Source organism: Scyliorhinus canicula, chromosome 5, assembly GCF_902713615.1.
Source record: "Scyliorhinus canicula chromosome 5, sScyCan1.1, whole genome shotgun sequence".
In the NCBI taxonomy this organism is placed as follows: domain Eukaryota; kingdom Metazoa; phylum Chordata; class Chondrichthyes; order Carcharhiniformes; family Scyliorhinidae; genus Scyliorhinus; species Scyliorhinus canicula.
In genome coordinates, this window is record NC_052150.1 from 200062274 (window position 1) to 200074837 (window position 12564).

The following is a 12564-nucleotide window of genomic DNA, read 5'->3' on the forward strand; positions in this document are numbered from 1 at the left end:
CTACAGTAATGTTAGTGCAGGCACAAGCCTCATTGTATAGTATTTATGTTCTGCCGCTGTTTTGCGGCTACTCATAAGGGTCATTAATACAGCTACAGTTTGGTCTCCCAAGTCATCTATTCAGTCTATCTGAACTTTTAAATAATGAGAAACACATGGATAGCCACATAGTAAATGCATCATGGATATCTCCTGGATAACAGACTTTGCAACATTTTTGAGCATTAATTGAATGGTAGACCTGGGTGTTCATGCTGACAGTGGGGTTGTTTTGAGGTGCCCTGAGCCCATGTGGATGTTGTTCCTATGCCTTGTTCAGCAGCTATTGTCGCTCCACAGAGTGTAATTAACATATTGCAAATGTCGAGTGAAAAATGTAGCTGCTGAGTAATGTTTCTAGCTAAGCTAGGAGAATGTACCTCCAGTTCCTGGGGGCAAGGTTTATTGCTGGCTGCTTCTTTCATGGCTCATGCAGTGTTGCTGCTGGATATGGGTGTGGTATTATCATAGCTATCAGGACTGCAAGGGCTAATGGAAGTGTTGAGAGTAGCCACTAGAGGGAGCTACAGTTTCAACGATATAAGGCACTGATGCTAAGACTTGTGCGAGAGTATGTGCAGGAGTTAGCCAGTGAGAGTCAGAACTACAGATAGTGTAAGTGAGTACAGATCATGGTTTAAACTAGTGTTCTTCAAACTTTTTTTCCGGGGTTCCATTTTTACCAACCGGCCAACCATCGGGACCCAACCCGGCTGACTTTCGCGACCCACGCCAGCCGACCTTCGCAACCCACACTGGCCGACCTGCGCGACCCACCATTTTCTCTTACCTTGTTTGTTGATGACAAAAATGGAGGAAATGGTTTTGGGCCCCTTTGGCCCTCGTACACGCTCCTCCAATGGAACCTGTTGGATAAAGGTGATGCCTTCTGGTGTCGGAAAGTATGGAGTCTCCATCTGTCCAAAGTTCTGAATTTTTTTCCTGTAAAATTTTATCAAATAACCCCCCCCCCACCGAACTTGTAAAAAAAATAAAAAATAAAATGAGTAAAATAAATGATAAAAATGAATAAAACCCCCCCGAACTTGTAAAAAACAATAAAATGAATAAAATAAATGAAAAAAATAAAAATAAATGAATAAAATAAATGAATAAATGAATAGAAACCACTACAGAATTTGTAAAACAAAAAGCTGCAACCATTTAAAAAAATAGCAGCCGCACTGCGCATGCGTGACCAATTATCGGCGCGCATGCGAATTGCGGCTGATTTTTAAAAAATGATCGCGGAATGTGCATGCGCGCCAATCATCGTGCGATCATCATGCGCGCTTGCGCAATGCGGCCGATTTTTTTTACATGTTCGCGGAATGCGCATGCGCGCTGATCATCGTGCGCACATGCGGAATGCACCCAAATATTTTTTTTAACATGTTCGCGGCCGCTTGCAGCCGGTGTTATGAGAAGCCAGCTGTTGAGTGGGGATTTGCGCGATCGGGAGCGCCGCGGACAATGGCTCCGCGATCCTCCCAACACCCGCCTGCGACCCACCCGCGGGTCGCGCCCCCGACTTTGAAGAACACTGGTTTAAACCAGTAGTGAGATTAGCTGTAGATGAATGTAGTTTAGATGTTATTAATCAACTGTGTATTCTTTAGGAGTATGTGTCAAATCCAAGTTAGTAGTGTTAATACATTTATAGATTTAAGTTCAAGCTATTTTTTGGCCTTTGTGAACACTACGCTAACCATCCTGAAATAAGCAACATAAAGAATGGGACTGCCCTTTGTCTGTCTGATGCTGCTGACTTGCCATTGCCCTGAGGTCACACAGCCCAAACAGCTGATGTGGCGCCAGGATCCCAGAATTAGGCAATGAATGTACAGGAAGTAACTGCTCTGTTTCTCCTTGAAAAAAGATGCACAAGGCTGCAAGATGGGCCCTACAATAGCATTTAAAAGGCCTGGCAGCCTGATTTCAGGTAAATTACATTTTTGGAACTCTTTCTATCCCAAAGTGTCTGAACACACTCTGGATAGTTTTTGGAGGTGTTTTGGTGAGTTCCTCCATGTACCAGAGAACCATTGACTCATCCTCACAGGGAAAAGTAGGCCAGCAGCTGACGTGCAAACAAAGCCTACAAAAGTTATTATGGGAGCAGCAGTGGCTGTGCCTCTGACTCTGCAGAATGACAGGAAGATGGTGACAAAAAGGGGAAGCTCTACGTGATGCCCTCTGCCCAGTTGGAGTCAGGCTCCTCCATGTGTGTTGACAGTGATAGGAGATTGTCTGCTGGATCAGCCAACACATTCAGCATCTTGGTGTGCATGCCCATCAGCACTCTCTTTTGTGCATCCTCATTGAGGTCCTCATTTGAATCCCCAGCAGCAGTATACATCTGACACCTCACCCTCTGGAGAGCTAGAAAATGAACCACCCTTTATGCCCAGCCTTGTTGCAGCCCACTCCAACTCATGCCTGGTGACTCGCCATCTGCTGATCCTAATTCTATGCCAACATCTAAGGTAAGTGTAATGTCAGTGTCAGAGTTGGAACTGAGACTGTCGGACCACGTGGTGGGCTTCTCCATTAGTGCGGTGCTATTGCTCCCTTTCCTCCTCCTGGGCTCCGGTGGTTGGGCAGGGGACGAGTTCTTGGATATCTGAAAGCAGGAACTCAGAAGGGGAAGGCTACTGTGAGGGAAGGTTGATGGGGTGGGAAGCAAGAGACTAATGTCACACAATTAGAAGCTGATCATATCAGATTGTCAGGTGTGGCTGAGCTGAGTGTTGAGAAAGGACATAAGAAAGAAACATGCCATTCACTTCAATGTTCTCAGTGACTTTGGATGGTCTGGTCCCTGTTCTGGTTGGCATCATTATCCAGAGAAACATCTTATGTGTATGGCTCAGGAGATGCAAGCATCCTTGCCACCTGTCAAATCTGCTTTGCTCCCATTTATTGTGTTGCATCTTGTCCTGCAAGAAATAGGGAAGAAATTCACTGACTGTCCAGAACTGTGTTTGGGAGATGTGGCTGACATAGCTGGAGGTATATGGAGCCTGAGAGAGGTGGATGAGATTCTGGCAGTGTTCAAAGAAGTGGAGTTTCTCGATGTTAGATGTGAGTCCTGTACATCATGGTATGCTAATGGGTGAGTGACAGGGCTGTGGTACATTGAGCAGCATATGTGGAAAGTGTTATGGTGGGTAAGACATGTCATGTGAAGGCGCATTCACTGAGATTGGCCATACGAGTAGGATTATTAGACTACTCGTTCCATTGCTGCCAGGTCGTTAGTCCAAACGCCCGGAGTTGGCTTTTCTTGTCTCATTCCCTTCTTGGGATGGTCCTTCTGGGGATACTCGCCCCCCCCCCCCCCACGCTCAAAACCATGGCTCCTGCCCCCTTGCCTCCAACATCACTCTGGACTCCTCTGTTCATATTGCCACGTGAGAGTACCTTTAAGAAGTGGGTGTTTGTAAATGGGTGCGGATATAAATATCTGTAGTGACAGTACCTTTAAGAAATGGGTGTTTATTACTGCAGTGATGTCAGAGAGTGGGTGGAGCTGGGCCGTCGGTCAGCTTTTTACTTTCGCTTTAGGCTTTTTGTTGCAGGGTGGGTTTGGTTTCATTTTAGTTTTGGAGAAATTGCAATCACGGCAGGCTGTGTGTGAATCTCTGCAAGCTTATGAGTGTCCATTTGCTGATTTCAACGTGGTAACTGTTCTCAGTAGTGAAGTTAAGCCTGATGTCTTTCTGTTAAAAGGTGTTTTTAAGTGTGATGGATGTTAAAAGGAAAGTAAGAATTACTTAGTGTTGTATTCTTTGGGAGTTGTATTTGAATTAATGGTTGCTAAGATGTTCACTGTATGTTTTAAAAAGGTTAACTTGAGTTCATAGAATAAACATTGTTTTGTTTTAACAGATACTGTTAGATGTCTGCTGCACCACACCTGTAGAATGGGCCATGTGCTCCCCATACCACAATCTATTAAAAGTTGTGGGTCAGGTGAACTCCATGATACACTTTGGGGTTCTCTAAACCCTGGCCGATAACAATATTTTTTTCAAGCATTTTACGTCACGGCAATCTTTTTCTGCAGTTTCTCTATAAGATACAGCTTGCCTTTAAGAAGAGCAGGATGTCTGAACTACATGATCCGCAAATAATCCTTTTAGCAACCCCATCACCCATCAGCCATGTGCACAATGCCCATGACAGTGTTAGGCAGAGAACAGAGCTGGGGGATCAGCAGATACTGTCACAATGATTCAAATGAGCTGACTACACAAATTGTGCGTGTTGTCCACTTCAATCGAAATGGGCATATTGCAAATCCCAAACTCCATGCCCAAAAATCAACCAAACCCAAATTCTAGCCCATATGCCTGAATTTTCAATTTGGGCTTGAGAAATACAGGAAGCTCCCAATTTCTGAAATAGAAGCCCACCTCCAAATACCACTCCAAGCATATTTCAGATTTTTGACTAAGGGAGATGTGGGCAGATGGGGTCAGGTTTTGTGACCTGTGATGGAGTGCAGGAAGAGTGTGGGTGCAGAGGCGGGCTGGTTAAAAGGTCCACCTTGGTTCTTGGGGAGCGCAGCTCAGCTCCCACCATCATTCTTATGACCCTAAACCTCACCTCTCACACCATCAACCCCCAACTCATCTCATTCCTCCTCATGCCTCCGTGCCTCTACATACTGTCCATGCCCACTGTCTCATATCACCCATGCCTCCTCCATGCTCACCTCTTAAAATCATGCTCCCGCCATCCTCCATCACATTCCCCATGTCTCTTCCATTCTCCTATGCCCGTTCCATGTACCCTTAATCACCCATGCCGGCTGGTTGCTATGGGGACGAGCACAGTGTGTCTCCCCCACCCCACCCGCCTCCTCCTCCGGTACCGGGAGCTGTGGCAGGGCCAATCGAGCGGAGTGGCTAACATCAGTGTGCTGTGGCGGTGGACAAGATTTATGAATTGATGGGAGGAGCCGGGAGATACCAGGTGTACCTCATCGTTTTACTAAACCTGTTGCAGGTTTATGTTGCTGCCCAGGCTATATTCATGACTGTAGTTGGAGCAGAATTACCTTTTGACTGGGATTTTGGGAACATTCTACCTAATCAGAGCAGGAATACCACTACAGCCAATATGAATATGATCTTTAAGCACTAGCTTCATATGGTAAATAAAACAGATTCAAACGCATGTACGTTTTGTTTCTGCTTCCTCATCTGTTGTTGGTTCCTTATTGGCGATGCTTCATACAAAGTTGTTGTGGCCGGTTCAATATATTTCTTTGCTGTCTTGGTGGTTGTAATCACTTTTGGGCAACTTTCTGATCGATTTGGAAGGAAGAAAGTTTACTTGGCAGGTCTTTCTCTTGATATAATTTTTGGCATTGTTAGTGGAGTTACTGTGGTGAATTATACTGTATTGTAATTCACACTGTATTGCATTGCATTGTATTATGTCCTTGTGGGCTCTGTATGTGAGCCATTGCGCGGCTCTGCCCATGGGGGAGATGAGGAGCTTGTACAGGGCTCCACCCTTGGCTCCGCCCATGGCTCCGCCCATGGCCCCTCCCACTACCGGAAGTATAGTGCTGCAGCTGTAAGCCCTGCTCTCAGTTCCTCTGGTCGCAGGCTGACTCAGTTGTAAGACTATTAAAACCACAGTTTACTTCCAATCGTGTCTCTAGTGAATTGATGGTCACATCAATTTAATAGTCTTAGAAAACTTGAAGAAAACTACTATGGAATCAGCCCTCAAACCTGATCGACTAGAACTCAACCCGCAGGCTGCAGAGGCGAAGGAAATCTTCCTACACTGGCTTCGATGTTTCAAGGCTTACCTGGCTGAATCAAGCACATCCGAGACTACAGAGGAGCAGAAACTCAGCCTAGTGCACGCACGGGTGAGCCATCGTATCTCTACGCAACTCAATTGTACCACCTCATGTACTGAGGCCCTGGCTATGCTCGACCGACTGTACGTACGGCCAATTAACGAGGTCTACGCACGGCACATTTTCACGACTCGCTGCCAGCGCCCCGCAGAGTCGTTAGAAGACTTTCTGCGCGATTTAAAAGCCCTTGCTCAGGACTGTAAATTTCAGGTGGTAACAGCCTCCCAACATATGGAACTCGCTGTACGTGATGTATACGTTGCAGGGCTTAGGCCTATCTATGTGTGCCAGCGATTGCTTGGAAAAGGGGCCCAGAACTTGGAGGACACGGTAGAGTTAGCTATGACTATGGAGGTTGCGTTCCGCAGTTTGAACTCATTCCCTGCGGACCAAGCAACCCCATCGTGGGCCCCCGACCAGCGACTGCCCCAGGCCTGCGCCGTGCGGCCACCCACCCACTATGGAGCGCCAGCGTGTCATTTTTGTGGCCAGCCGCAACACCCACGGCAGCACTGCCCGGCTCGCAATGCAACCTGCAGCAGCTGCGGTCGCAAAGGACACTATGCCCGAGTATGCCTCGCAAAATCAAAAACTCCAAACTCCCCCGCAGTCCAGAGTATTCGCCTCCCAAACTCACAGGCCCGCAGACCCCGTAATGCTGCAGCGTGTCTGCCAACTCCGCCTCCACCTGACATGTGCGACTCATGGGGGCCGCCATCTTGGCAACCCTCCTCAACGCGGCCGGCCACGTGCGATTCATGGGGGCTGCCATCTTGGATGCCATCTTCCTCGCCGCCCGCCACGTGCGATCCACGGGAGCGGCCATCTTGGACACCATCTTCTTCAGCACCCGCCACGTGCGATCAACGGGGGCCGCCATCTTGGCCATCAACCAAACCTCACCTCGAGGACTACGACCTCAGCGGACAGTCATCATGGGGCCACTCCAGCACAGCTGATCGAGCCGCCGACTACCCGCAACTCAACACAGTCACGTTGGACCAGTCGCGTCTGAAGCGCGGACAGTCATCACGGGGCCACTCCAGCACAGCTGATCGAGCTGCCGACTACCCGCAACTCAACGCAGTCACGTTGGACCAGTCGCGTCTGAAGCACCTCCAGAGCTCGATGATGTCCGTTAAAATCAATGGGTACAGGACACCGTGCATCTTCGACTCCGGGACCACCGAGAGCTTCGTACATCCTGACCTGGTAAGATGCTGTTCGCTCCCTATCTTCCCAGCACGGCAAACTATCTCCCTCGCCTCGGGCTCACACTCAGTACACATACAAGGGCGCACCGTCGCGACCCTAACGATTCAGGGCGCCAGCTACTCTAATTTCCAGCTGTACATACTCCCTGACCTCTGCGCCCCACTCTTACTTGGACTCGACTTCCAATGTAATCTCAAGAGCCTCACACTCAGCTTCGGCGGACCTCTACCTCACTATCTGCAGTCTAGCGACACTAAAAATCGACCCCCCTCCACTCTTCGCTAATCTCACTTCGAACTGCAAACCCGTAGCCACTCGCAGCAGGCAGTATAGCCTGTAGGACAGGGTATTTATCAGATCCGAGGTCCAACGGCTCCTACATGAGGGAGTCATAGAGGCCAGTAACAGCCCCTGGAGAGCTCAGGTGGTGGTCGTCAAGACCGGGGAAAAGTTCCGAATGGTGGTTGATTATAGCCAAACCATTAACCGGTTCACGCACCTCGATGCGTACCCCCTCCCCAGAATTGCAGACATGGTTAATCAGATCGCCCAGTACCGCATATTCTCCACAGTGGATCTGAAGTCTGCTTACCACCAGCTCCCAATCCGCCCGGAGGACCGCCACTATACGGCGTTCGAGGCAGATGGCCACCTCTTCCACTTCCTCCGGGTCCCCTTTGGCGTCACGAATGGGACCTCGGTGTTCCAACGAGCAATGGACCGAATGGTGGACCAGTATGGACTGCGGGCTACGTTTCCGTACTTGGACAATGTCACCATCTGCGGCCATGATCAGCAGGACCACGACGCCAACCTCCATCGATTTCTCCAAACCGCCCAGAAACTCAATCTCACCTATAATACGGAGAAATGCGTTTTCCGCACTACCAGGCTAGCCATCCTCGGCTATGTCGTGGAAAACGGAGTCCTGGGCCCCGATCCGGACCGTATGCGCCAACTCTTACAACTCTCTCTCCCTCATTGTCCCAGGGCCCTCAAGAGGTGCCTGGGATTTTTCTCTTATTATGCCCAGTGGGTCCCCCAGTATGCGGACAAAGCCAGCCCACTATTTAAGACCACACTCTTCCCACTGTCGGCTGAGGCCCGGCAGGCCTTCAACTGCATTAAGGAGGACTTTGCCAAAGCCGCCATGCGGGCGGTGGATGAATCCGTCCCCTTTCAAGTGGAGAGCGACGCCTCAGAGGTCGCTCTCGCCGTCACTCTGAATCCGGCAGGGAGACCAGTAGCTTTCTTCTCCCGAACCCTCTCCGCTTCGGAACTTCGACACTCCTCAGTCGAAAAGGAAGCTCAAGCCGTTGTGAAAGCCGTACGGCACTGGAGGCACTACCTCGCAGGTAGGAGGTTCACCCTCATCACCGACCAAAGATCGGTTGCCTTCATGTTTGACAACTCGCAAAGGGGCAAAATTAAAAATGATATAATCTTGCGGTGGAGGATCGAACTCTCCAACTATAATTACGATATCATATATCGACCGGGGAAGCTCAACGAGCTCCCAGATGCCCTGTCCCACGGCACATGCACCAGCGCGCAAGACGACCGCCTGAAGGCTATCCACAATGACCTCTGTCACCAGGCTCGCCCACTACGTCAAAGCCCGAAATCTGCCTTTCTCCACCGAGGAGGTCAAAGCCATCACCAGGGATTGCCCGATCTGCGCGGAGTGCAAACCGCACTTCTATAGACCAGACAAGGCCCACCTGGTAATGGCATCCCGGCCCTTTGAACGCCTGAGCATCGATTTCAAAGGGCCACTCCCCTCGACCAATCGAAATGTGTACTTTCTGAACATCATCGATGAGTTCTCCCACTTCCCCTTTGCCATCCCGTGCCCCGATATGACTTCCCACACAGTCATCAGAGCCCTGCACAGTGTCTACACCCTGTTCGGTTTCCTAGCTACGTATGCAGCGACAGGGGTTCGTCCTTTATGAGCGACGAGCTGCGTCAGTACCTGTTCGACAAGGGCATCGCCTCGAGCAGGACTACCAGCTATAACCCCAGGGGGAACGGGCAGGTGGAGAGGGAGAACGCGACGGTCTGGAAGACCGTCCTACTGACCCTCCGGTCCAGGAATCTCACAACCTCCCATTGGCAGGAAGTCCTCCCCGATGTGCTCCATGCATTTAGGTCCCTCCTATGCACCGCCACCAACCAGACCCCTCACGAACGACTATTTGTTTTCTCTAGGGGCACTACCACGTGGGCTTCGCTCCCATCCTGGTTGAGGACACCGGGCCCAGTTCTCCTCCGGAAGCACGTCCGGACACACAAAACAGACCCACTAGTGGAGAGAGTGCTACTGCTTCATTCAAACCCCCAATTCGCCTTTATTGAATTCCCCGACGGCTGTCAGGACACCGTTTCCCTCCGGGACCAAGCGCCTGCAGGATCCAACACTACCACCACCACTGAGGTACCCCTCACACTACACCCCACCCAACCCCCCACGCCCTGCGCCCCCATGCCTATAGGTTCCCTGCCCAAGCTCGGTGCCCCTGCACCTATAGGTTTCCTGCCCCCCCCCCCATCGCCCATCGCACCAGTCAGGTATGAAGCTCGCACCGAAACACCCCCCGGATCCACCCTCGTACCCACACCGATCGTCACCACCCAGCCACTCGAAGAGGCTGCAACCCCGGTGCTCCGCTGATCCCAAAGGACGACTTGGCCACCAGACCGGCTCAACTTGTAGACCCGTCACCCCCGCCGGACTTGATTTTTTACAGGGGGTGAATGTGGTGAATTATACTGTATTGTAATTCACACTGTATTGCATTGCATTGTATTATGTCCTTGTGGGCCCTGTAGCCGTTGCGCGGCTCTGCCCATAGGGGGAGATGAGGAGCTTGTACAGGGCTCCACCCTTGGCTCCGCCCATGGCCCCTCCCACTACCAGAAGTATAATGTGCTGCAGCCGTAAGCCCTGCTCTCAGTTCCTCTGGTCGCAGGCTGGCTCAGTTGTAAGACTATTAAAACCACAGTTTACTTCCAATCGTGTCTCTAGTGAATTGATGGTTACATCAGTTACTGTTACATATGAGATCTTTGTGGTATCCCGTTTTGCTTGATGAATGGAGGAACGTCATTGTCGGCCTTTGTTCTGCTCCAGGAGTATGTGGCTGTTTCTCATTGGGCACTAACCGGGTCACTACAGAGCCTTTCATTTGCTGTTGGAATTTCTCTGTATGCACTACTTGGATACCTTATTTGACCATGACGGATTTTGGTCATTGTTATCAATATTGAAGGCATGCTCATTCTGTTGCCCTCTTTGTAAGTTGGAGATTCAGCACGTATGAGAGGAAAATCTGAATTAGAAACAGCAATTTTATGGTTCAGGAGGAAAATTTTGTTTTTGGATTCTGGTTATACTATAATGGAGTATGTTAGACTAAGTCCCATAAAGGATTAACTGCAATCGTCTGTGATGCCATAGAGGAAGTTACTATACTCATGTGATCTGAGAGGAGAAAGCACCATAAAAAGAAGTTGGTGTAAGGGAATGTTCCCATAACCGTAAATCTGTTACAATAAAGTTAGTGTTTGCAAAAAAAAAATCCCCCGTGCTCTCTCATAAACTAATGCCCTCTCCATGTCCCCTATATATTCTCCATAGCCACTTCCCGAGAATCAACTATGGGTAGACCTCAGGAGCCATGGGTGCGATTCTCCGACCCTCCCCTGGCTGCCACATTCTCTGACAACGGTTTTCGGGCGGTGGCGGAGATCACGCCGCACCGGTCGGGGGCTGTTGGCAGTGGCCCGCCCCCCCGCCCCCCCCCGCCAGCAATTCTCCGGGCCCCAATGGGCCGAGCGGCCGCCCGTTTTCGGCCAGTCCCGCCAGCGCTGGCTTGGAGGGTGGCTAGCGGAGTCCTCGGGGGGGGGGGGCACAGGGGAATCCGGCTCCGGGGGGGGGCCCATGGTGGCCTGGCCTGCGATAGGGGTCCACCAATCTGCGGCCGGGTCTGTGCCATGGGGGCACTCTTTCCCTCCGCGCTGCCCTCTGTAAGGCTCTGCCATGGCTGGCGCAGAGAAGAAACCCCCTGCGCATGTGCAGAAAACACGCCTGCGGTTCTGCGCATGCGCCAACGCGCGCCGGCCTGCGGCACGGATTGGCACAGCACTAACCCCGCTGGCACCAACCTAGCCCCGGAAGCGTGGATGGTTCCGCAACTCCTGGGCGGCCCGACGCCAGAGTGGTTTGCGCCGCTCTTGGCGCCGGCGTCAGGCCGTCACGCCAATTGCGGGAGAATCCCGGCCCATGTCTTTGTAATTGAAATTTAAGAAACATTCTCACAGTCTAACAGCTGCCATTCAAACACACTTCATTTTGAAAAAACTCTCTTCGTAATAACCATGCAAAGCCATTTAAATACACTCAAGCAGTCAGTATGTTGCAAAAACAAACATTGATTCACTTACATCAAAGACCGATAATCCTTTAATAACCTCTTAAACCTGTCAATTAAATTGTCAACACAGCCTCGTGCTGCGATAAAAACAGTAATTGCCAGAAAACCTCAGCTGGTCTGGTAGCATCCGTGGAGAAAGAAAAACAGAGTTAACATTTTGAGCCTAATCTGACTCTTCTTCAGGATCCAATGAAGACAGCATGGTGGCACAGTGATTAGCACTGCATCAAGATCCCGGGTTCGATTCTGGCCTTGGGTGACTGTGTGTAGTTTGTACTTTCTCCCTGTGTCTGCATGGGTTTCCAACAGGTGTTGCAGTCTCCTCCCACCGTCCAAAGATGTGCAGGTTAGATGGGGTTACGGGGATAGGATGGGGGAGCGGATCTAGGTAGGGTGCTCATTCAGAGGGTTGGTGCAGAGTCAATGGGCTAATGGCCTCCTTCTGCACTGTAGAGATTCTAAGATTATATGGAACAGGAGAATTCCGAGCACATTTTTATTTTACTGTTTTGAATGTTGATGGAACTTTGACCAATGGAAAAGGTACTCTAATGCTCCAACTCCAACGTTTTATAGTCAATATAATAGTGAATTTAACTTTCCCAGATGGAGTCCTTTGATGAATCACTGTTTGTTAAAACACATCTACAATACAATATCGTATATAACTGCATCATTTGAAGTTGTCAAAACATGTAACCCTTTCTTACCTGTCAGAATGTCCCCTACTCCTCAACAGGTTGTCAAGTGGTTACAAATTCTCCAATAAGGGGGATTTCTTTTAGGATTCCACAACCAACAGTAGTGCACACACAAAAAAAGCTGACTTGAAAAATGAAAATGAAATGAAAATCGCTTATTGTCACAAGTAGGCTTCAAATGAAGTTACTGTGAAAAGCCCCTAGTCGCCACATTCCGGTGCCTGTTCGGGGAGGCTGTTATGGGAATTGCACCGTGCTGCTGGCCTGCCTTGGTCTGCTTTCAAAGCCA